The sequence below is a fragment of the Haliaeetus leucocephalus genome, unplaced genomic scaffold (genome assembly GCF_000737465.1).
Source record: "Haliaeetus leucocephalus isolate CR32 unplaced genomic scaffold, Haliaeetus_leucocephalus-4.0 Scaffold984, whole genome shotgun sequence".
NCBI lineage: Eukaryota > Metazoa > Chordata > Aves > Accipitriformes > Accipitridae > Haliaeetus > Haliaeetus leucocephalus.
In genome coordinates this window covers 416853-443917 of record NW_010973420.1, presented here as the reverse complement: position 1 = coordinate 443917, position 27065 = coordinate 416853, and the positions used below count along the sequence as shown (strand labels likewise).

The 27065-nt window shown below is 40.5% G+C and overlaps 1 protein-coding gene across 3 annotated transcripts in view; it reads right to left on the bottom strand.

Moving 5' to 3' along the window:
* Positions 1–224: 224 nt before the first annotated feature.
* LOC104842210 (chromosome unknown open reading frame, human C9orf89) overlaps positions 225–27065 on the bottom strand; it is a 76061-nt gene continuing 49220 nt past the window's right edge. The window contains exons 6-8 of one of the 3 annotated variants that reach the window (XR_775427.1): positions 26578–26709; positions 23902–24025; positions 225–749 (exon numbers count right to left, since the gene is read on the bottom strand). The gene's annotated coding sequence lies outside the window, so the exon portion shown is untranslated. Of the gene's footprint in view, positions 750–18669; positions 20162–23901; positions 24026–26577; positions 26710–27065 lie in introns of those variants that run through there. The other 2 variants (XR_775426.1, XR_775428.1) reach the window with 2 other exon arrangements.

Genomic DNA, 27065 nt, shown 5'->3' with positions numbered 1-27065 from the left:
CAGAATCTGAGACAGACCTGAAAAACTTTATTAAAAAAAACATGATAGAAAAAGAATATCCAAATACAAACATGTAAAAAAAAAAAAAAGTTTAACGGCATTGACGGCGCAGGTCTGTTACTCTTGGCCTGAAAACTGGAAGATGTCTTTTGTCACAGTCATAACCAATAATATCAAGCCAAGTATTATGGGCACTAACCCGTTAACTGCTGATAAAGTTAATTTTAAGAATATTCCCTTCTTTATTATTAAGAGAGGACTGTATTAGTATGCACAAGATAGTAGAGCAAAGCTGTCTTGATTAAAAACTAAGCAAGGATTTTTTTTGTTACATTTAGATTAGATCAAGAGAGAGAGTTTCTGCCTATTTTCATTAAATTATTTTATACTGAATACATTTTTAACAACAATGGGATACCCCATTAAGGATATGAAGAGCTGTCAGCAGTTTTCACTGATTTCCAGAGTACTCCAAATGATTCAAATAATCAAAGAATGTAATCACTTCTGGATAAAACCACTATTGTACAGTTACTAACTGAAAATTGCTTAAGAGAGAAGCCTTTTGGGGGTTAGATTGCCTCAGAAGGGTAGAAGAGAGCAGTGATTTTGCTACATTCCCATCTGGACCAGCCGAGGACTGGATCCGATCAGTCTGCTTGGAAAAACTTCACTCAGCTGGGCAGGGCAGCAAAGGACCCTCCATTCTGGCTGTCCTCCTCAGGTGTTTTACAGAGCGAGGATTTGCACTAGAAGATAGGAAGAAACAGGTAAAAAGCCATATTAACTGTCTCTAAGTTACTGCATTATGAACCTGGCAATGCTTGATTTTGCTCTAAATGATAGCTATGCTTGTTTGGACTGTGATTAACAGAGCAAAAAGGAAAAGAAAAAGCTTTTCCATTATAAATACTGCTGCATCATAACTTAATAGGGTTCATTCAAGTCAGTCAGAATGTTTTTAAACAAGCCGCTGTGGTAACAGCACAATATCAACCACTTCAGAAGTTGCATTTCCCAAGCAAAATAAGGCCCCATCTGGCTTTAGCTGGATATGTCATTTTAAGAATCCAAAAGGCCTTAAATTGAATTAGAGAAAGTTTTAATGCAAGTATCTTCTCAATTTTTTTAAAGCCAAATACATTCCATCTTTAGTGCACACGCAAAAAATTACGAAGGCATGTGACAGATTTGAAGAATGGCACCAGGTTTTCCCAGAAGTCTGAATTCAGGTTAATTTTCCTGATCTGGACCAACTCTTTCAAAGTTTTTAAATGGCAGACTCAAAAGAAATGTAAATAGATTTTGGAGCATCCACCTGGAACCTAGCTAGATACCTTTGTCTTCTCTTTGTGTGTTCTGCACGCTAAGGCCTCTTGACTGACCTGTTGAACCAGGCTCCAAGCCTAAGCTTTGAAACTGGGGTTTGGGGGCCTTAAGAGCATGGTTTCACGAGAACAGCACATGCTCTTTCCCCCTCCCTACTCCTATAGGAAACATATGCTCCTCATCAGTTCTGCAGCTTTCCCCTGGGGTCTGAGCCAGCCTCCAGTTCTGTGTTTTCTCAAAGACAAAAATGGAAAAAGTTACTTTTGGGGGCAAAACTTTAGATCTAATTGGAGACGTTGCTTAGCTACACACGGGCATTTACATTTGTACTGCCTGTCAAGCAGGGAAAAAAGACAACTCTCTTGGAGTAGCAGGGATAAAAAAGCACTTTAAGAGAGGTCATCTAGTCCAACCCCATGCTCTGAGACAGGCTTGTCAAAGCATATAATACTCCTGCCAAGTTACATGTTGTTCCAGCCTGTTCTTCAAAGACCTCCAGTGGTGGATAATCCACGTTTCACAATGCAGGCTGATGGCCAGGGCACTAGTGAAGGATGCTTCCATCACACCAACAATGGTCCTTTCTGTTATGTTTTGGCAAATGCAGAAAGGAATTTCTTCTATCTCGTAGATCAGGCTAATTCCCTTGCTTGGTTAGTTTCTGTCAGCTGAGCTTTGAAGATACCCAATAATTTCAGTCCTAGGAGAGCATTATGAGCTGTTCTCTGATGAACATATCATCAAGGACAACACTGTAATGGGTTTTTAAATTGTTTCCCTTAGTCATAGGCTTAAAATAAAAATTAAAAAGAGGCGGAAGAAATAGTACAAGCATTAGACAAATGTAATAGGAATGCTTAGACACTGTAAAAACCAAGGGAGAACATAATTACAGACCATGTTTCACTGAAAGTGTGAGTCACTAGAGAAGACTAAAAAAATGCTTTAAACATATATATTCAGCTGTTCAGCTGATAATAATAATAATTTTAAAAAAGAACCCCAAACACTTCGGGGCTCCTCTCCTCGAATACCTCTGATTCCTAAATCCAGAAATACAAATAAAAGACCACATCCTCAGGTAGTGTAGCAGGGTGTGCTAGTTTACCCCAGATGAGAACCTGCTGCTACAGCTGCAGAGCATATAGACTTCCGATGAAACATACCTGCCAACCCAAGGGATGGTGAGAAAGATGAATAAGTTGGACATAGAGCTTATATTTAAGTGGTGCATGAAATCCATCAAGCTGGGCGTCTGTCAGTAGCCTCATATCCCAGCAATGTTGAGTGTGTTTTTAATCTTAAACAGCAGTCAGCAGAGGCACCTTCAATAAAAGCAGATTTGAAAAGGCCATTTTTAACCATGGTACACTCGTCTGCACCTATACAAGATCATTGTAAGCTCAGTATGTCATAGCATGTCATATGTTCAACTACAGGAGTGGGTTTAGCCTGAGATATCAGCTACATATTGCAAAGATTACAAGGAATAGCGTTATTTCAGACATGCAAGCGATAGTGCAAGTACACAACAGCAGCATGGTTTAGATTTTTTTTTCCCCTCAGCTCCTAACAATGGGAAAGAAGAGCAAAAAAATGACTATGTGTTGGGAAGATGAAAGTCAAGGTCACAAGCCTTGTGGCTGAAGTAAACAGATGTCTGAAAGTTCTGCCTGTACCAACACTTCTGCACAACTAATTTACATCCTCTCAGCTATAAAATGAAACCCTGATGCTGCACTCCTGTCTTGTGTAGCATGTTCCTGCATCACAGCTCATAAAGCCACAGGCAAAAGAAAACAATACAAGCCTAAAAACACTTCACGTGACAAGGAGCAAGAAGTTTTTCTTGTGAAAGACACTGCTCATAACAAAAAGTAAGGCAGTCTGCCTTGCATCTACCTGGCGCAGCAGTGACTTTGGATACTGCAAGTTGCAAAGCCGTTAAAGCTTCAGGGCATTTACATGCACCCAGTGCATTCAAGTCTTATGCAGGGTTGTTTCCCTAGAAGGCAATACCACTAACATCACATTGGAAGGCAGAAACTGATCTTTCCTCATTTGCTCTTGCTTCTCTGGAAACTATGGCCGCTATTTCTTTTCTCCTTTTCCTTACAAATTGCACAAGAGATGAACACATATCATATTCTGTGTACTACTCCAGCCCTCAAGGTTGGCCTACCCCACACATTCACTTCATGTCAATTCAGTTGCTGCCAGATTGCTTGCATCTCTGCTGATGGTTTCTGCTGGGGGTTATTTTGGTATGTAATGCTGTCTGATGAAATCTGCTGTAAACTTACATCATGGCCTGAAAGTTATCCTACAAGCCATGCACTGAGGCTCCATCACACCAGAGAAGTTTCTTGGGATTATATCTTTTTCCTACCAGCTGTGCTGCAAATTTGCTCTTTCATGGGTATCACATACCTGCTCAGAAAAGGGAAATTAGAACAATTCTCTATTTCCATATTGCAGGAGCAAAAGGGGAAGTCACATAATGTGAGATAGTTTCATGGGTTGTAGTGGAACTCCGAGAGTCTTCTCCAGCAGAGAACCTGCCGTGTTACTCTGTAGAACCAGAGACTCTGTGGGCTGAAATGCACATCAGGAGGTCTCTAGTCCAACCTCCTGCTCAAAGCAAGGTCAACAATGAGTTCAGATGAGGTCGCTCTGGGCATTACCCAGACATCTCCAAGGACAGAGATTATACAACCCTGCTGCGTCCTTATTCCAATGTTAATTATCCTCACAATGAAAAATATTTTCCTTATATGTAATTGAAACCTATTTATGACCATGGGCTCTCATTTTCCCATCATGCCCCTAAGGGAAGTTGTTCCTGGTAACCCCGTCAGAGGAAAGACTTCTGTTACGTTCCCTTCTCTCCTCCAGGCTGAACAAGCCCAGTTCCCTCAGCCTCTCTTTGTAGTTCATGTGGTACAGGTCCTCGACCATCTTAGGGGCCCTCCACTAAACTCATTCAAGTTTATCAACATCAGAGGGGCCCAAACCTGGATGCAAAATTCCATCTGTGGTCTAATGAGTGCAAGGTAAAGAGAAAAAAAATCACTGTCCTTGATCTACTGATTATGGTCCTGTTGATTGAGGCCAGCACATTGCCTATCTTCGTTGGTACCAGGCTGTGATGCTGACTCACTTTTAACGTTCTGGTTGTTAGAACACCCAATTCTTTTTCCACAGGCTGCTACCCAGGCACTTGATCCTCAGTGTGCACTGTTACAGAGTGTTAGTCCATCCCAGAGGCAAATACTTTGTATTTGACCTTGGTGGATTCATGAAGTTCCCGCTGGCCCTTTCTTCTGGCCTGCTTAGGTCCCTCTGAAGGTGGCCCTGTCCTTAAGCACATCAACTGCACTGCCTGGTTTGGTGTCATCTGCAAACTAGACGAAGGTGCATACCACCTCCTCCTCCAGGTCATTGATAAATACACTCAACTGGACAGGTCCCAGCGCAAATCTCTAAGGAACTCTACTTGTAACCTGTCTCCAGGTTGAGCATGAACTGTTCTTTGAGTCCAATTATCTAGCTAGTCTTTCACTTACCTGTTAGTCTAGGCTGTTACTAGATAATAACTAGACTAACACACATCCAGACAATAACTCTTAAAGTCTCAACTTGGATACAAGGATGCTGTGAGAGGCTGTGTGAAAAGCCTTGCTAAAGTCAAGCTAGATGACACCTATTGCTTTCCCATCATCCACAGATCTAGTTTCATCACAGAAGGCAATCAAGTTGGTCAAGCATGAGTTACCCTTAGTAAACAGGCTATTACCAATCACCTCCTTCTCTTTCACATGCTCAGAAATAGCTTCCAAGAAGACTTGCTCCATGATTTTTCTAGGCAGAAGTGAGGCTGACTAGCCTGTAGTTCCCTGGATTGTCCTTCTTGCCCTTTTGAGGATATGTATGACATCTGCATCTCTCCAGCAGTCAGGGATCCCCCCACCCAATCTCCACAATCTTTCATAGATGCTAGGCTATGTCCTTGCAATGGCTTTTCTAAAAGAGCTGTAGAATAAATAAATGTTTCATTTTTAGACCAGTTATTTCATTAGGAGATGGTAAATGGTTTCCTGCTTTTCCACCCATAAAGACCTTAAGTTGTTGCTTCTTTTGTTAGTGCCAATATTTTTTGTCATACCTTTAAGAGTCCAAGACCACGTCAAAAGAAAATTTTCCATCCTGCCTTTGTCTATTTGAATAGACTAATTGTTTGAAACTTCACCTCAGAAGCAAATCACATAGCAATATAAACCAACTACACTTTCTTAGCATCATCTTTCATGAGTTAGAGCTGCTTAATGCAGCAGATTGCTGCTTATATACTGACAAGCTTATTTATCAGAAAAAATACAAAGATACCAAGCAAACACATCACATAAATATAACTCCATCAAACATCAAATATTTCCTTCAGCAATTCAGTAGTTCAAATCTTAGGTGACATACAAAAGAGTAAGGAGACACAAAAAAACTTTATTCAAGTTAAACAGCTGTGGACAACACTTGTAGAAGTATGCCAAAGATAAGAGAGCACATATGTGCGCTTGCATATAAATACATACAGAGCAGCAGCCTTAGCTGTGAGTGGTGGCAGTTACCTAAGGCACCGTATTGCAAAAAGGCACAACATTCCCTTTAAGGGGCAGCCCGGCTGCTTTGCCCATACCTAAGGATAACCTGGTGGATGAAGGAAATGGATGTGAAGCGGAGGCAGAGGCAGAGCTGTGGAAAGAGCCTCCCCCCTACCACAGCCTGAGACACTAATCAAGTCTTTAATCACCCTCATGGAAGAAAAAGAAGCAGCAACACCAACATACCTGGTCCCCAGGTGAAAACTGCTTGCAAGGCATGGACTCACTCGCAAGTCCTTTTGTCATAAGCTTCCCTGTGGCCCTGTTCTGCCTAGTAGCTGAGATCAGTTTTGAGCTAGTCCTGCACAAACACAGATGACTACTTTTTTATAAATAAGCAGTGATATTAACATTACTCCAAATAACTTCATTTTGTTGCAGAATAATCTATTCCCTCCTTAGCTGCATGCCAGAACTGGCTGAGACATCATAAGTAATATAAATGCTGAAGCCATCTTTATAGAATTGCCTAGAGATATCTGAATTTATATGACTCATGCTATTATGTGCAGTTAATTTTGTCTTCAATTACTTAATTTTTTTATGTAAAGAAGTTTATACATTGATTTCATAATTATTGCTGTTAATTATCTACCTAAATGAAATGTCATTCTTTCTGCCCATTTCAAGGTGTACTACAGCAAGTAATGAACCAACCATTATCAAGGAAATAAGACACTGCTTGGTGTCTGTAGAACATTTAGCATGTGCTGGCACATCCTCTACATTTCAGATCAGCTATAAAGAGCAGAAAAATTTGCCATAAAGGCTACAAAAGTTTTACCCTCTTCTTACTACCCTGTTGTACTAGGATGGGCTTGGAAAACACACACACACACACACAAAATCTTAAAAAGTATTCTCCTATTTAAACTTCAAATGTTTGGATTTTTTTATATTTCCCTTGGCCTGAGGGTTAAAACCCCTGGTTTGAAATTCTAGCTCCAGCAAGGCCAACAGGTAAGGCCAGGTTTAAGATTTTACCATGTCTCTCTTTTGCTGAGAAAAGTGAAAGAAAAAAAAAAAAGTTGATATCCAGTCACTTAACAGGTCTGTATTCCAGCTGGACTTCCATGGGCACCCACATACACATAGATGTTGTCTGTATATGCATGTAAATACAGGGTACATACACACAGATATGTGTACATATTAACTCTCTCAACAGTTAAAATCTTCCAGCTATTAATAGCAACTCCAAAAAGGTAGTCAAATTGCTTAAATTAAGTCATCAAGTTTAAGCAAGAGCTACTTTTCAGGATTTTTTATTATTATTATGCATTCACTTTAAAAGCATTGCAGAAGTCTTATGACATCCCTAGAAAGACATCATCATGCCGGTAAAACAACCTCAAGATGCTTTTGTGAAAACCTGTACTTTACTGTGTCCCTCAAGTACCATTATTCTATGAAGATAATGTTTTCATTATGTAATTGCAGCTCTATGATTTTGCTGTTACTGCAGTTTAATAACACATGTTTAACTGTATAAGGCAATGAACAAACACACTGTGAAAAGCCATGGCACAGGAATTGTATTCAAGGCAATTTTCTTCATAAAATTTGAAAAAAAACCTGTAAACCTGATTTTACATAAGTTAATTGCAGTGGTAAAAAAAATTAATGGGTGGCATTAGAATAGTGCCACAGCTAAAACACAATAGTCAGCAAGGCAAATTACAGACTTCTTTTAAAATTAATATCAAACACCAGCTCTACAAACTAAATATGTAAATGTCTCTACTGAAATTCAGCTGCTTTCTGAAATTCAAATCTACAGACTCCTCTTTGGAACATTATTACACACTCCTTTGTGCTTTTGCCTAGCAACAAGCCTTCTGCTGCTGGATGCTCTCGGGAGTGACACTCTTATTATCAAGACATACCATCTCTTTACATCTTCTGCTGTTTTTTTGGGGGGGAGGCAGTCCTGTTTCAGGTTTTCTCCACACTTGTTCTGTCTGAAACGATGGGTAAGGTGGGTGGGTTATGGAGCTCTGTGCAGCTGATGTTAAACAAAAGGTGGCAAGATGTGTTCTTAGCTTGGGGTGTGATGCTGTGACTGTACTGGGAACCTTGCAGAGGACATGGTATTCGAGGAGGCTGCGACCCTGAGCAGGCTGTGTCTGCTCTGCTGGACCTCATACTTCGGGCTTGAGAAGCCCGTATGTTATTAATGTCATCTGTAGTTTATAACAGCTTTGGGAACGGTAAGCTGTATGCAGATCAAGGGGTGGAAGGTCGATCCTGACCAAGACGGTTGCACGTTTAGGAGTTGGCGACCCACAGGACAGCTTAACCCGAGCAGGCACGGGCCCGTGTGGTGCTGCACGCCGGTGCGGCTCCGCGCCTTGTGTCGCAGCGCACAGAGCCCGGGCTGCAGGAGAGACTCAGCCAGCTGGGTGCGACACGGGAGCCCGCGGGCAGCTCCCGCTGCTGCGGACCACGGTTACGCCACCCGCCCAGCCTTGCCTTTATCTGAAAGTCCAGCAAGAAGTTCTCATGAGAACCCCCGTTAGGGACAGATTTTTTCCTTGTAGGAAATCGTATCTTAGCTCAAATGACCAACAGGGAGGGCTTCTCTCCATGGACAGCATCTGCTCTGCCCTGCGCAGCACACCAGGGGAAAATCAGTCTGGGCTCTGCCCAATGTGCATGAATGCGGGGTACCCAGCATCTAAAGGGACGTAAGATTTACTAGCTATCTATGCTCCTTTTATTATTCCATCTTATTAAAGCAGTTATCTTATGAGGCCATTTGTTGTCAGGCCTTTCTTATTGAGATCCCGAAAGAACACCGTGCTGGCTCTCTCACCTCGCCACCATCACCACCCCCTATGCACAACAATAACCAGTACAGGTAAGTAATCAGCTACTTCCAGTTATGTTCGACCATCTTGATTGTGTTTATTCAGTCACTATACATATTTACCGTATTAAACTTGCAGTAGAAGCCAATTTTTAATTTTCTGTCATTGTACAGTTGTACTCATGATTCCACAGTCTAATACAGAACGTGATTGTGTTTACTGGCAAAAGCTGTCTTTTAAATGAAGACCAATGCACCTAACAGCTTTAATTTATTTATATGACTGAACAAAGGCTTTAGACCCAACCTTTGCTCTCATATTGCCAAAGGTGATCATTAAATTTTAATTGACAACCTGAATCTGCCCCAAGAGATATTTCCTCATCTCTTCCAAGGACTTGCAGGGTGTTGTTCCCTGGACCTAGCTTGCACTCACCCAGAGCTGAAAAGTGCTCACATAAACATCAGGGTTTTTGCCAAACTTAATTCAAACCCTGGGTTTAGAATGATGAGTAACACACCTAACCTTTTTCGGAATCAAAGGCCTTTCATTTTTATATGATGGATTAGAAATCCTGAGCAGGATGGTGGTCATTCCCCATGGGTAGAGCTCCCAGCAATCCACTGTGCACCTGCACTAACACCTCCTACAGCTCCACTCTGAACAGAGAAAACCCTTGACCAGTTGCCTCTGACCTTGTCCTTCAGTGGTAAGGTTTTGAAAAGCTCTGCAAGGAGGAGATCTTTACTCTTCCAGCCTACGTCTCAGCAGAAAAAGACCCACCGCTGGAACCAAGTTTCACCTTTGCAGCTCGAGTTGGAACCTGTGCAGATTCCCCTGTCAAAGGGGGAAGGAAAGAACTGGCAGAGGAGAGCACACACCAAGGCATCTGGCCCTCTAGGTGTTCACTTAACTGCATTTACATTCTGCACAGACACCGCCTCCTCCTGAGTTGCCCATGTCACCTTTAGGAGGACGCTTAGGGCTGCACATTTCCATATTGAAGCACTATCTCCATGAACCATCTTAACCACATTCTGTTAGACAAAAATGAAGGTTAACAGAATTGGCCATTATCATCTTATAACGCGTTCTGGTGACTATCCAAGTGGGGGGATATCGCCATCTCAACACAGATACAGCCGTAGACTACAATCGTTGTTTCAGAATCGAAGACGGGACCATTCATTTGTTGCCGGCCACCCACAGTATCTGTGCCTTCTGTTGTGTGTTCCTATTTCAGGCTATACATAAATAAATAGGGAAGATTGCAGAGAGCTACTATATTGCTTCAGGTTGTGCTTATGCACTTCCATTTTTCATTTGAATATTAAAATTAGTGTATATTACAAACTGCAGAGAGAATATGATATACACGCTGGCTGCAGCATTTGAACTCTTCCCACACTAAGCATCCTTATACCCTATTTCAATACAATGAATCTTTTTTCCACAGGACTGTTGATACAAAAAAGGCATCACTGATGGTGCTGATGAAAAAGGTTATGCTGCTTGCCACAAAGTTATAAAATCATTATTGTCCAAAGCAGGTGGGCCAAACATAACCAAGCCTTCATGCATGGCTGCAGCTCAGTCACCATATACCATGCAAGCATAGATCCGCTACTTCCATTTTATTCTACAGCTCCCTAATCTTAGAGTACTTTGTAACGAATAAAGAATTCTGCCCTCCATGGTGAGCTAGCACATGTGCTCAAAGAGCCATGATAGAAACATTTGCACAGAGCCTACCAAAAGGAATTGTTGTTCACTCTGCACACATAGAGAAACTGTCGAATATGCTCCAGAGGATTAAAAAGCAGTTAAACCACTGGGGACAGAAAAGACATCACAGGAAGACGGAGCAGGCAAAATAGTGAGTGGCAAGGAGGGAGATGGAGAAAACAAGGTGGATACTCTACTGAAGTACCATCACCCTAAACTACCCCACCCGCACCCCAAACCCAACGAAACAAAAACCCACAGCAATACAGACTTTAAATATGTTTTTTTTCCAATCAGACTGTGAAGGTAGATGGGACATTTGATACAGGCAGTATATTTTTATTCTGGAAGCAGCCTGGTTCTCCCTCCTGCTAGTGTATTTTATTCCTACAAAAGACTACCAGCTAAGAAGATAAACCCACAGCTATACACTCCATATAAACTAAAACAGAGAGACCTAGAAAAGGTAAAGTAGGCAAGGCAATTAAAGAGTAAGGCAAAGGAGATAAAACATGCAAACTACTCAGCAGGTATCAAATGTCTTTTTTATTTATTTAAAAGAAACATTTTCCTTTTGTATCTTTTACTGCAGTCTTGGTTCACGTTCAATGCACTCAGCAAAAGCTCACTGCAGGATTTCCTTCAATTTCAGCAAGATTTGGAACAGCCCACAAAAACACAGGTTCTCTTCCCATTATCATGAAAGAGGCACAGTACACAGGCAATATAAGCAGGATGCTCACTCATACATCTACTACTTGGAAATCATGTTGGTAGCAGCTCCCTCCCCATGAGTTATTTCACTTTAAAAATCAAAAGTCTCTTTAAAGATGCATCAGAATGATTGCTCCGCTTCAGTAGGATTGCATTAGCAGATCCAGGAATGTTGTCCAGCAGCCAGAATACACAGCTACCTTCTGTACTACAGTATTATCTAGCTAGGATATAAATATTGGGTGGGGGAGACAGTTTATGTCTCTCTCCTTGGTATGTCTCAGTATATATATTAGTGGGATAATACACAGTCGTGTGCCTGGTTGCTTCTCAAATCACTGGCACCATGAAACAATAGCAAAGTGAGAAACAGTGTTATCACAGTTAAATATGCCTGCACTTACTCAGAACCTTTTCCTTAGCCTGGCTGCTGGTCTTTCCAGTAATATGTACCTGCTTTTCACAGCAAATTTATACTGAACTGTGTTTGAAGAGAATGGCTTTAGATACCCTTAAGTTTCTAAAGCAAAGCAAGCTGTATCTCTAAACTTGAACAGATACATGAAGAGATAGAATACTTTTTAAATCTTACTCTTCTTTTTTTTAATTCAGTTGCTGGCTTTACAGTTGCATAACAGGAAAACCTGTCTGAAAGCCTACAATTGTATGCTAGAATCGTATTTTGAGAGACTAACCCAAAGTATCCTCAAATGTACTGTCTACAGGCTTGGTTTACCTTTATTAAGAAGCCTTTTGTATCCTTTGAGTAATTTCTGAAGGCAGGTTTCACCATACTCTGAATTTCTGGCTTCTAACTCATACTGGAAACACTGAGAGTAGCTTTCATGTTCCAGTGCAGATCCCGACTTTTTGGCAGGGGCAGTAATACTGAGGTATCCAAAGGCCTCTGCATACAAGCAGCTTATTGTACTTGTTATCCACAGCCCATCTGAAGTGATGGCACAAAAGGTCCTGCAGGAGGGAAAGCCTTACACATGCTGCTGCACCACTCACCCCTTGTCTCAAAGCCAGAGGAGGGCTGCGGCCACCTGCTCTGCTCTGTGCCAGCAGCTGCTCCCAGGCCGAGGGATGCAGAAAAAGCTCTCCTGGCAGAGAGGCAGCAGCTTCCCCCACAGCCTTCCCAAAACTGCAAATATCCAGGACCTCAGCACTGATGCAGTGTTACTTACAGAAACAGTTTTATGACTTTGTTTCCAGCTGCTTAACCAGGGTTTAACAGGCAATGCAATCCAGCTCCTTCCCCCAATTACTTGAGAGCTTTAAGAGATATCTTTCCTAAACTCTTTGTGAAAAATCTAACTTAAACACAGTCATTACCAAATCCTTTCAAAGAATCAAAACAGGTTAAGGAACTGCAACATGCTCATGGTTAAGTTGTGCTGGTTTGGCTCTGTGGGGCTGTATGGTTTTCAAGCCTTGTGTAACTGTCCTTAATTATACTTCCAATTAATTTCCTGAATGGACTGTCTACAGTGAGGTACACCACTTAAAAGCAAAGCAAATAATTTCTTGGGTTCATTACTATAACATGGTAATATAAGCATGTATTTTGTATCCTGAACAGCATCAGGACAAACTTACTTAGACCACTGACCAAAGATGCCCTTTCCTTTCTGCTTATAACAGATTTATTTAAAAAAAAAAAAAAAAAAAAAGAAAAGGAAAAAAAGGAAAAAATATATTGTGGAGTAGATAGTCAGATAAACTGACAGACAAGCTTTGTATATACTTACTGGATTAAATTTCCTTTAATAAAATGGAGCTGTTTCAATAACAACAATAAAATCCTAGAAGCTGGTTTCCAATAATTCATCACACATAATAGTGGCAGTCTCTATTTTGCATTGTTTTCTTTATGACTTGGATAAATACCATCTGGCGGCAGGGTGTTGCGATTGTTGGAAGGATTAAAATTGTGAACTCATTGTCAGACTTTGCCCTAAGGTTACCAAAGAATGTTCAATTCCTGGAAAGCCACTTTGAGAGCACATTGGTTCCACCTCTCTCAGTGAAAATGGACATAAATATCTCATTTAGTTTCCTGACCTTGTTGTTCGGGAAGAACAGAACAATATGGATCTCTTCACATGCTAGCTTGTACATATACATCTTATATTTTATCCTATTATATAGCCACTTTTAAGCCTCCACCAAAATAAAAAAAATGTACTTGAATATGTCTAGTCTGAAAAACAGTTAAGAACACTTAAAAATTTAGTGCTTTTTTGAACTATGTTAAGTCCCTCTTGGTGTCTGGATTGCGTGGGCTTTGATACTGCAAATGGATCTGACATAAAGGTCTCAAAGCTGAAGCTTTCTGGAGTTTGAATTCTGGTCTTTTTTTATGTATTAAGGCAAGAATTATTTGGAACATACACATAATCAGAAATAGGCATCCCTCAAATGGGGATAAATTTGAATCCTTAGTTTTCCTACAATATTTCCAGTCAATTGGTTTGAAAAACAGCACCAGTTTTAAGCACTTGCTTTTCATTCTCATGCTATGTTTGCTAGGTTCTAGAGTAGTGCATTTTTAGGTAGGTAAGTGGCAGACCAGTAGCAATTAACTACATCAGAGCAGTTTTATTTCTCACATTTTGTATTTATCCTGACAGCAGATGTTTAAGAAGGTATATGTTCAGAGTAATAAGTAATGTTTCACTTCCCATACAGCCAGCACCATTGCAGAAGCATTTGCTGAGCAAATTTGAGATGTTACTTACCAAGAAAGTGATTAACTATAATTGCTGACGGTAATTTAAATATTTACACCATACTATAAACTAGGGCTTTAGAACACGGTCAGACTAGAGAGTCCAGATACAAATTTCCTTCTCATCCTCCTGATGGATCTTTGTAGGCCACAGATATGAAAAAATGCAGTGTTTCTAAGCTAGGCTGAGACTCTTATGTTTTCTTTTCCTAGAAATGTGAAGGTGGTTATTTCTGTTTTCATCCAGAAACCCCTACTTGGTCAAACTTTTCTTTTTTAAGCATTTCAGAATTCCTCTTCTGTACTTTTGAGTGTCTAGTAGTAATGCTTTATAAAGGTTCTGAGATTGCCCAGTGTGTTGGTATAAGCATCCATTATTCTTACACACTACCATTAAAGTTTCTCTTCTGAAATAAAAACCAAGTGCCTAGAAATGCAGCATGCAGCAATATCCAAACCACAGTTGCCCTGGCCCCAGCATTAGAACGTTTCCTGTCTCTCAGTCATTGATTACCTCTTGTTTATATATCAATCCTGCAGAAAAGCAATGCCAGAGAGAAAGATAAATTCATATCTCACTCCTTCTGCCTACTTAGGAAGTTAGAAAAATGATTTGGTGGTGCTCAAGAAGGAAATCCCCAGAAGGGACTAACGACTTCCCCTTTTATTGTAACCCTTTTACAATCCATCACACTGACTGGTAGATTTAGGGTTTCACAGTTAGACCTCCTGGCAACCAGCTGCACTGCAGAAGTGATTCACATACAGTCCTACAACAGAGACAGTTCTAGCCCAAAAGATTAAATTCTGCCTGCATCCCTGCCTTAAAAACAGCCTTCCTTGGAACTGTGGAGGCTGGCAGTGAATAAGAGCACAGGCCTGCAGATGAGGACACCTGGATCCTGCTCCAAGCACAGATGTAGCCTGTGTTTAGTCACTTGAAGGTCCCTTAGGAACCAGATCCAGTACAGAACTTACATTCAGCAATACTTCTTCCTGAAGCATCTGATCCCAAAGCAAATCTGGGGATTCTGTGTTTGGTACCTCGCTGGTCTATCAAAATGGGATTTGAAGTAGCCAGCATGCTAGATTTCCTCTTGGGGCCCACCTTCATTAGTATGCCTGGCTTGCAAATGTTTTGAACAAGCAACTTTTCTTCCTTCTATCCACAGACAGTGTGAGAAGCCACTTGATTTCATTTAAGATCCATAGCCTAGACACCAGAATGACTTTCCGACCCCCCCCCCCCGAGATGGGTGAAATTCTTTATTCTAAAATAAAGAAGCAACGGTGTTTCCCTTTTAAACCGTGGCAGTGTAGTTGTTAGAGTACTTAGTTATGTTCAAGTCCTTTCTCAATAAGAGAGGATCAAACCTGTGCCCCGAAGACACAGGTTATTATTTTTTATTATATAATTTTTTATTATATAATTATAATGCCCCAAAGACTGTAACAATGGCTTTTGCGCTATGCTAGTCGGGGTGCTCAGCACCTCTGATGCTGAAGTCATGCCACCACTCCTGGAAAAATTTGCTGGATCAGGGAAAATGCGATTTCAGATTGGCTTTCCCTGTGCTCCCCAAAGCACCCACTGAGCAGCGCCATGCTGGGCTGAGACCTTGGACCTCCCACTTCTGGACCCAATACCAAATCTTTATCTAGAACTACCACCTTACCTCCTCTAAGGACCATGTTTTAAAGTAAACTAGCATCTTACCCCTGCACTCTAGAGGGATCCCAGTCCTGTCAATACAAACTGCACATGCCCTGGGGTAGATGGGCAACAGACCTCCATCCTCAGAGCCCTCAGGGAGATGAATTAACCAGCCTTTAGATTTCAGTCCGGCTTCAGCGTTAAGATGCTCAGTGTGAGCAGTTCTTGACTTTAGGTAGAAGCACAACTATTGATTTTAATCTCCAACTAGACAGGGGTTTTAAAAATCAAATTTTTTGATCTAAACCCCATCCATCTATGCCCGATTTAAAAAATTATTTATCAGTTCTGGTTCATTTCCTCCATACCTCAGTATTTCAGTTTGTAACACTGGACCAATGCTCAACTTCTTCATATGAACAATGACAGCATTAAACAGAGATGTTTGCAGCGCAGTTCAGCAGATGGCAGAAACTGACACAGCAGACAAAGTTAAAAAAGTAAAATATGCATCTTAATGGGGCAGTCACCCTAAACTCACATTCCATGTAAGCTCCTCACAAAGCTTACAACAAAAGCAGATATGAACGAATTACAACAAATACCCTGTAAACACAAAGATGTTTTTATATATTTAGGCTATGTAACTGACTTTATGATATTCTTGATAGCCTTTTTCTTTATTTTATGACCTATTAATGGCTTATGGTTTAATTCCCTGTTTATTATATTCTAAGTCAGAGAAGATTACTCACAACTAGTGCGACCATCAAGATTTAATAAGAATATAAAAGTCACTCAGCAGATAAAAGAAGAAAAGCCAACAATGGGAAATAATTGCAAGCATAAGCACCTAATGAAGTGAAAATATGGCAACACAGTGCTAGTAAACTGGCTACAATGGAAATTTTTTTTATATACTGCATCAAATATTCAACCCATAGAAGAAACAAAAAGCCAGATGGCGCTCCTTTCTTTAGGCAACAGGTCTCTAAAGAATATATTGCTTACATATATATGTATTCTTGAAGATAGGAACCAAAAGAAAACAACATTTGCAATGTATTTCTGATAGTCTGCCAGTAAAACACCAACATAAATCTGTATTTCTACAGACAGCCAATAACACTCAGCATAACTGCAGAAGGGAATGAAGATCACAGGTGGAATGAAAGTGTCTACAAGTTCTGCTGAAAGCACTGAACACTTTCAGGTCTAAGACGATTAAAAAAATTCCTTATGTATCATATTTAATGGTTTCAGTCCAGTGTAGTCTATAGGCTGTTTGTTTACCACATCCCAAAGCTGTCAAGTACCTTCAATGTCAGTTTTAAAAGCAACACCAAGGACTTAAACAAAACCAACTGTCTTTTTAAAATATATGCTCTGGTTCAGCCACAAGCTACTGGGGAAACTGTAAGTGGTGCTGAGTGAAATTTAAGCAAAATGATCACAATAGTGATTTCTGGCTTCAAAATATACATTTGAGCTGGAATTTCCTCTTGCTACTTTAAACCGTGTCTCACTAATGAACAGCAATCGAATTGTGCAGATGTAATTTTAAATGATCCAGACCTAAAGATTTCATGTGGTTTCCTCAAAGAAACAAACAAACAAAAAATTATACTGTCAAATTCCTGGCTTTCCAAAAAACTTCTGCCTATGAACGTGACAAAAAGACAATGTGAAAGGGATGTAAATTGGTATTTGTAAATTTATATATTGGAACGTTATCATGACAAAGAAACTACCAAAAACATGCTTAAAAGCTGATGAGCATGAGCCAGCAGTGTGCTCTGGCAGCAAAGGTGGCCAACAACCTCCTGGGCTGTGTTAACAGCAGCACAGCAAGTAGATTGTGGGAAGTGATTATCCCCCTGTACTACTCAGCACTCATGAGTGACCACGTGTTGAAAACTGCATCCAGTTTTGGGCTGCCACTACAAACCAGACATCAATAACCTGGAATGAGTTCAGCACAGTGCCACCAAGATGGTCAAAGGACTGGGGCACTTGCCCCGTGAGGGAGAGGCCAAGGAAACTGGGCTTGTTCAACACAAAGACTTGAGAGGACCTCGTAGTAGCCTCCCCTCCCAATACCTACAATGAGCCCACCAAGGAGACAGAGCCAGGCTCTTCACAGTGGTGCCTCGTGGGACGATACGAGAAAACAGACATTAGCTGAAACAAGAAAGATTCAGACTAGACAATAGAAATCACTTTTTCACCATGAGGACAAGCAATGGAACAGGTTGCCCAGAGAGTCTCCAGCTTTGGAGGTTTTCAAAATCAGGTTGGGGTAAAGCCCTAAGTCACCTGGTCTGACCCCACAGCTGAACCTACTTTGAGCAAAAGGATAGACTAGCTGACCTCCTGATGTCTCTTTCAACCTGAATTATCCTAAGAATCTAGGAATATACAACTTCTGGAAATTCTGGAAAAAACAACCTTAAGTAGGCATTCTTACTAGACAATGAAAACAGCCTCACTACTTGCCTGCTCAAGACAGATGGTCTCCCTTGTTGCATACATTAGTCACACTAATAAGCTTCTTTTGCAGTATTTCAGTGCACATGTGACGCACATAAACTTGACATAAACACAGTGGAACTTGAACTCAGTCTTGGGAGAGTCCAAACAAAACCAAACAGGTTCAGACCCTACGGCCTGTGCAGCCCTGCACACAGTCACAATCCTATTACAACACAAGAGCTCTAAAAACTTTGACTGACTGCTGCAAGACTGTGATATCTCACAAGGATCACTTTTTTTTTTAAAGACAGTAAAAATAATAAAATACGTAATGAATGGGGATGGGCTGGACCCTGGCAACGGAGTCTACTTTTCTATTCTTCATTTCTTCCCTCTGGCCCATTGCTGGGTAGGTGCTTCAGGACCTCGGGAGCGTTACCACTGCTATAGCGCCTGTGGAACTGGTGCTCTACCTTGTGGGAAAATTTTCTTTTCTCCTTCCTTCCTCCCGCCCTCCTCTCCCCGTATATCTTGTGAGCTGGGAACTACTCCTAAAAGCATGAGTCTGTGATACAAAAGAACCCTTTGAATAGGTCTTTTTTTTCTTTTGTTTCTTTTTTTTTTTTTTAAACTACATTTCAATAGCACGCATTGTTCTATGAATTACATTTTGGAGTAATTCCATATACAGAGGCCTTTTCATTTAACTGGATTATTCCTTTCATTGAATCACACTTTGCCAGTAGTAGCTCCAGGGCCTGATTCTTCTCTTATTTACCCCATTGTTGACAAGCTATGTAAGGACATACAATTCAGATTCACACCTGTACAAAGACCTGGCATTTTAAACAGATGTATTCTTCATTCATGCTTACAGATAACCTCCTGCTACTCTCTTCTAGAGCACTGCACCACCTCTGCTGACAACATCTGGAAAATACATTAGGCTTGCTTTTTCTTTAAACTTATTGTTCTGGAAAGTATTATTGATAATGTGTCATCTCTGACCTATCACTGAGTATACATTTGATGATAAAAGTTAAAATTAACCTTTCAAAAATAAACATTATTTCCTAGAGTTTGCACATAGAGGTTTTTAAATCATTGTCCATCTATTTTATGTAATAAAACCTATAAAAATAATTTATTGATAATAAGATTCTGTTGGCTAGAATAAAACAATGACAACACAGTTTGGAAATTTAGATGTAACTGATTCCTGATCTAACATTCATTACCTAGATGTAGATTTGGCATCTCTAAAGTCAATTACGTGTATACCCTCTAAAAACACACCACCACCTCTTAAACCTGTATGTTATTTGTACACTTTGCAGCATGCAGCTAATTTACACAGCTTCCGACGCCTGCAAACGTGCTGTTCTTAGCTAGGTACTTTACCAGCTAAGATAAATCATTAATGCATAGCACAGTACTTCACAAACAGTTTTAATAAAGACAGTGTTCAAGCTCACCAGAACTTTTAGACCAGCCTGACGATGCCAAACTTGCAACTTTATATCCCATCTTATTTCAGCTATACAATTTTTCACAACTTTTGCATAAAAATCATGTGTTCTCTGATTGTAGAAGAGTGTAAATACACACACACACACACACACACACACACAGTATTTAATAAAAGGTGCAGTGATTTTACTGGAACTTTAAGAAGGAGAAATTAATATATAGAAATAGACTAAGTTAAGCTATTTCAGCCTGAAAATGTAAAAGTTATGAAAGCCCTAAGACTGAGGATAAAAATAGGAGCTTTATTTCCTCCTATTGAGTCTCTTCTATCCATAGTCTTGACATGTATTTCCTACCTGAAGTAAAAGGTTGAACCTAGTTTCTCAGGTAGCACTGTGTGGTAACACTTCTTGAAGAGTGGATACTGTCCCCTTACAGGAAAGACAGATGCAGCAACATAAGCACACACTGAAGCAGTCTTTCCAGGATGGAGTTAATAGAAAGCTTAAGCCAACAGTGCCAGATCTCCTCAGGAAGTGCACTCCGGAATTAGAGAACAGCAGAACCACCTGACAACCTGGCTGGCTGTCATCATCTAAAAAAAAAAACGATCAACAGACTCTCCAGGGAGGAATGCCAGTAATTTTTATAAAGCACAGTTTTTTGCTCCATGGGCCAGGCTAGGGGGCTGCACAGTTATGTGTGTACACATGGTTTGTAATTAGACAGCATGCTGACGTGTGATGTCAACCCTAGGCAGATTTCTCTGGTTTCCAGATGATGTGTGGCCGTGCTGCTGCTTTGGACTCTACATTCGTATGTGACACAGCCACTTCTGGATGCTTTGTCAGTGCAGCACAGCACCCCAGCCACCTCCCTTCCATGGCAGGCCAAGGCCACCAGGGCCCTCTTCTCCCGAAAGCCAATCCTGTCAGGCACGGTCTAGCTAACCTCTGTACTACAGTCACGCTAGCTGCTTAAATAAACAATACAAAGCACTTTATACTATGTGAACATCTGTTTGCACAATGCAGAATAGAGTAGTTAAGAGGTTTATTTGAGTGCACAGCTGATTTGATGTGTACTGTGAGTACAATGCACTGTACAGAAATGTGTTAGTGCGTGAAGGACAGCAAGCCCAGGGGAAAAAAGCACTACAGCACGGAAGATTCATTTACGTAACGGGTAGCACTTCCTCTTTACTGAGAAAATTAACTGCCTTATACTTCTAAATGTAGAGTATTGTTAAGTTGTATATCCTGGGTCAGATCATTTTCACAAACTCCAGACATTCCTATTTTAATGCTAAACCATTTGCATAGATGTTTCTGCATATTTCTAGGTAAGAGCTTACTCATTTCCTTCTGGCACGAGTCTAATGCTGCTTGAAACCTTCTCTTTCTCTGAAAGTCTGTTTGACATATATGTGCCAAGCAAGCCAGCACATCTTAAGCAAAAGAATATTTTTAATCACTACTTTCACAGATTTTAAATCCAAAATGGACAATTGTGATCGCTGAATCGGATCTTCTGAATAACAAGAGATTTCTGTATGTGCTTCATGCATTAAGCTCACAACCAGTTCTACGTGAATAGACAAAATGTCTTTCCAGAACCTACTGACTAGAAGTGAAAGGCACCATCGCTTGCCTTGATCATTGGCTTTTCATGAAAGCTCATAGGAAATCAAAACCTTCAGGTCACTTCCGGAACTTTGATATTGTCATAACCATCCCCGTATCTTGATTCCTGGGGCCTGCCAGGCAGACCTACAATTTAAGTTATTCCAGAGCAACTCCAGCCACTTGCAATGCAAGTAGGCTATTATATAGTGGGTTCAATAAACCTGCTTACCCCTGTGTTATGCAACGGTAATCGTTCATGAAATGATTTCTGAAGTAGCAGAGAAACAGTTACTTGCCTACAATACAGAAAGCTGCTCTGTCATACCAATACTATACACACACAAGTGTAAACCCCTCTTCCCCAGACACTTGTTACAGCCCCTAAAAATATTCTAATGGCCTGCTTCTCTGATTGTGTGGCCATAGTAGATGTATTGCTACAACTAATTCTCAAATCAAAACTTTGACAAGTTTCAGCTTATCTAAGTATCTTTCAGTGAGTGTGTCCAACCAAATCCTCCATCCACAACCATCTCTACTATTAGAGGCGGCTGTAGCCATAACCCAAACCAGTTTTAAGTCTGTTTTTTCTTCTTTATCTCCAATGCATAGCCTCGTCCAGATAGTCAGTTTAAACTTCTTTGCAGTGAGTACGTGCTTGATAGCCATGATCACACCAGACCTCCCATTCTTACTTGCCCTATGTGGCTCCAGCCTAAGTAGCAGTTTGTGGGAAGCCATTAATTTTGTAACATAAATATTGCAGAATACCTTATGGCTCTGTGGAATTAATAGTATAATTTAAATATAGATCTACTGAAGAGCCAGTGTATGCAACGGGTCAGATCTAAATTATGTATCATGACCCCTGTACACAAAAGGAACTACAGGAGATTAGCTTGCAGTGTCAGTTACATCACTGGATATATCCAACTGCAGAGAAGTAATTCCATACAGGCACCATTCACAATAGAAAAAAGCACCATTTTCATACACATTATGAAGTTACTGTAAACAGGTTGCCTTGCTGGGAACTAGTAGACAGAAGCACATGAAGCAAAGACTGATTTTAGAGAGATGAATGGAAGATGCAGGGAATATTGCAGTGCTGCTGCTAGGCTAGATGTTTGTCAGGCCCTTCAAATCTCCTTCACTTTTTCTCCACACAATTTTTCTTTGAAAAGGGAAAGTGGGACAGGTCTCTTGCCCTTAGGTGAAGAATATCTCTCTGCTGCATCCCATCCTGCCATTCACAGAGAGCATCATGGAAATTCCTTTTTGTCTGTCTTCTCCCAACTCCCGAGTAGTTTACATAAACACAAAGAGCAAGCATCAGGCAGGAAATTATGACAGGAGACCACAAGGAAACAACTAAATGCATAATTCAGGTGAAAATATAAAGAAAAAAAAGTCAGTTTCTTTCCTAGAGTTCACAGCTATCAGGAGTCATGAACTAAGGAGATACCAGATACTAACAGCTAGCTATTTTTTTTTAAATGATATTTTCATTAAAATCAGTCAGGCATTTGGAGCAAGAACTGCCTAAATTAACTATTTGCCATTAAAATTATTTCTAAAACACCATGATTTTCTGCAGGGTATAACACAAGGCTTGGAGGAATAACAGGAAACCAAAAAAGGAAGAAACAGTAAAAAACAATGCACTTTTGCTCCAAGTAGTTTCAATGATACAACACACGTTCACCTCTTCCCAAAACAAATAAAAAATCAAACTACACACATCTTACAGTAGATAGAAAGGTGTGGCGGTGGCGGTGGGTTGTTCAGTATAGCTGCCAGGGCAAGGAACTAAAATTTCAGGTATGTAAATCTAGATGCCAGCAAAAAAAAAAGTAAGATGTGCTGAGGGAGGTAGGAGGAGATTACAAAAGGTGATGCAGTGGTAACTGATACAAAGTACCAGTTTTGGAATTGCAGCCTCTATATCCATGTTAAATAGCTCAAGCAGCCCCCTTTCTTCATCGCCAGTACCCTCCTCCTTAGATCCTTCCCTCATTCTACATTTCTGAATGACTCATCTGTTTTTCCCATAGAGAGATTATACCAAATGCCATTTTGTTTACTTAAACTTGTGCTCTAGTTAGGAAGTACCAGTTTGCATAATGACTTGTTTTTATAGTGACCACAGATGCCAGGTAGTACCATGTACTTGTTATTTTGGGCTTCTTCAGATTGTTTCTTTGGCCACATAAATAGTATTCACTCGGAGAAAATGAATTCCTAGATTTTAGGAAAAAAAAAAACCCAAACCAAAAAAATCCCTCCCCCAAACCAAACCACTCTTGAAATTTTAGTGAAAATGCAAAACGTTGTCCTTTCTAGTTAGGTTTCATTAGTGTTCTAGGGTCATTCTGTGCCTGTCCCATAGTCATCACAGCAATTTTGAGGAAAAAAACAACAAAACATTTAATAAAAATTACTGGCTTGAAAATCTAATACAGACTGCAAATTCATTTCATGGCTAAGATGCAAAGAGGCAGTGCAATGGGTCTTTTTTGTCTTGAGTATTTCCATCCAGGTTTCAGTGGCTATTCTGACAGTGGTCCAAAGGACCCTCTCTGCACCCTCCGGTATCTGCTCTGCGTAACACTCACCAAAAATGCTGACTCAGACTCATGTGATAACACTTGCAGAGTTCTCATTCCATAATGACTGTGCGCAAATTCACACATAAACAAGAATGACCTACCACACAGTATTGTCTTGTTGCTTCATTACATGGCTGCAGAGTGATCACACCACCAGCCTATTACATCTCTTGAGCCTGCACCAGCTTGAGTCTGCACCTTTTTTTCTACAGGGAGCACAAGGTCCTTTTCATAAGCAGCAATATATATATATATATGTTTGGTGAGGGTTTTTTTCAGATTCATCCAGCAGAACTAACTCAAAGTTTGGATAACAGGAAAATTTATTGTTAAAAAATTGATACTGGGTTGACAAGCACAACAATACAAAGATGCAACAGAGAATTGACTGTTTCAGACCATATGTGAATACTGGCTCACAGGCCATTTCACAAGCTCAAACTAAGCTATTTCTCAGTTCCACTGAAATTACAGCCATTTCCCATAAGATTAACAACAGGTCCTATTCTCACAGATCTCTTTGGCATGTGACTGTGCAGTACAAATGTGAGTTAGCACAGAGAAGGAATAACTCAGCACTATCACTCCTAAGTGTCACCTGTAGAGAGCAGATCTCTAACTTTTAGGATTAAGGGCAGAATATTTTCACTAGAGCAAATAAAACCTTTAAAACTGCCAAACAAGTTTATCAAAATGCATTTGCAAAGAGCTACAGAAGATGAAAAAGGGGCAACTAAAAATATAGCAGTACCTCTGAAAATGTCACTGACAGTTGCAGCCAGAGAGGATTCTGACCAGCTTTTCTCTGGGTCCAAACAGCATGGCAATTACAGTCCAAGCATATTTAATGACTGTTAACTGGTAATGTGTCTGATAAAGGCTACCCTAGTTGAGTCCATTACTGACGTTCAGCTACTAAAATCCAAAAACTAAGGAAAGCATTGTGCTTTTTCAAGCCTTAGACTTGTTAAGAACTGACAACATAGTGTGGTTTATAGCTTTGCTTCAAAGTGCCCCAGTGTCACCTTATTCTGCTTACTCTTTGACAAAATTGTGCCCACCCTGTCAGGTCGTAACGCCACCTGAGCAATTAACAGGATATTCCCATCCACTGGAAACATGGCAGGTGAGTTCAGCATAGCACTGGTTCAAAATAGTGCAACAAACTTTTTTTCAGCTCACATCCATTCTTCTCCTTTTACTGTATACTCTCCTCAGCCTAAGAACAAAAGATACAAATATATCTTTGCTCTCATAATACATCGTTTCTTCCATTTTCTATGGACCATAACAACAAAACTGAATTTCTCTCTCTAAATAAGTGCTTTATAGCCCACTGTACTAAAGAGAGGCAGAGAAGGCCACTAGGAATCAAGATAGATGAGGATTTCCTATAAAGTCTAATTAAATAAATGTTTGCTGTGCAGTTTGTGAAAACAGTAACTTGCAAGTCTACAGTGTGTCGAGGGTTTTTTATGAGACAAAAGTTAACGATCAATTCAACCCAGTCCTGAGTACAGTGAAATGTAATCTTCAGTGACCTTTAGTATTAAAAATGGAAGCCTAACTTGTGCTTAATTTGTGCTTAGCCACATCTTGTTGTCCATATGCTTCTGCGTGGACTTTAAAATGGATTCAGTCACCAACTAAGTCTGCTTTAGCGAAAAATCACTGTGAACTCAAAACCAAAAGTCAGATACAAGACGTCAGTGCAGTTTAATGCTGAGGTGAATATGACTTTCCATCAAACCCCACTGGAGAAACTCGAAAGGATTAAATAGTCAGAGACTCATAAAATTCTAAGGTGGTTGCCATAATTCCACTCTCATATCTGCTCAGTAGCTATTGTATGTTAGAGAGGCGTGCCCATCTGTTGCATGGAAAAAGCTGCAGCGATATGGTATATGGTAGAGTTTTTTATTCGATGTGTCACAATCCTGAACCCTCAACCTGCATTTTTGGGCTGACTCACTTTGTAGGGTATGCTGCAGTCCGAGACCTCATATATAACCTTCTGACTAGTCTGGCTGGGGGACCTGCTGAAGTGAACTGCAGATCCCCCCCTGCAGACAGGGCTTGGTCTTGGTGCATGTCTGTGAGACTCAGGCTAACGGCTAATTCCCAAGCGCAATGGCTATAAAGGGAGAACAGCCAAGTGTCTAGACCTCCTTTCAGCAGTGGCCTCTTGCAACCTGTTCATGATTGTAGGTCCAACAGCTTTGTGTTTATTGCACTAAACAACACAACTGGGGCTTTGCTCCACAGGAGGTGCTTAAGTAAAAATCCTATCTTGGTGATAAAGGAATCGGTAGTAATGCTTCTACATTGTCTCTCTTTAGGCAAGGTCTAGCAAAAGGCCTTTATAACTTTTTTAAAAAATTCAATTTATATTTATTTACATTTACATTCTGTCCGTTTATTTATATTCTATATGTTCACTTACATTCTGTAAATAGAATATCCTTTAATTCTGTTTAGAGAGTGAGAAAAGTGATTCCTAACATAGAAGACTTTGAAGGAGTTAACCTGAGGAATACATGTTTGGACACCACACATATGAACAGGTTCGCTGAACAACTACTGAAGAACATTTTCAGCGCAGATGAGCAGTCCTTTCCTAGCCTTAAAAGAGATTACATGTGGTCATATAAGACACTTTTTTTTTTATTTTTCACTCTGAACACTGTTAAATTTAAGTAGCAGAAGGTTTGCTTGCAAAAACAACATTTAAAAATCGAATTCAAATTATTTTGCTTTCTTTCATACTTTAGGCTTACTTTATCGCTCTTGTTGCCAGTTGTGCTGTTCCTGCGCATCTGAGTGTTCCTCTGATGTTCCATCACCATCAAACCTGTATGTTAATTGTTTTTATGTGTGTCCTTTGCCGTGGTACAGGTGGGAAAATAAGTCTAGGGAGAAAAAAAAAAAAAAAAAACAGGACAGAAAACCTGAAAACCTAAAACCACCGCCGACAGCACTCTTAAAATAAACCCCCAGCCCTCAACTTTAATTTTGTTCAGAGAGAGTTTTCTAAAATGAAACATTTGCCTACAGTCCCAACCACCTGTACTCCTCCCCAGAACAGCACAAACTATGATTCTTGGCCAACGCTGGAAATTTGGTCTTAACACCAAGCTGTTCGGTCTCACACCCAGGCTGACGGTGCGGGGCAGCCGCTCGGGACCCCAGCTCCCCCTCAGCCCCAAGCCCAGCAGGAGCGGGAGAAACCCCCCGCCGAGCCAAATCCGTGGCGGGGAAGAGGCCT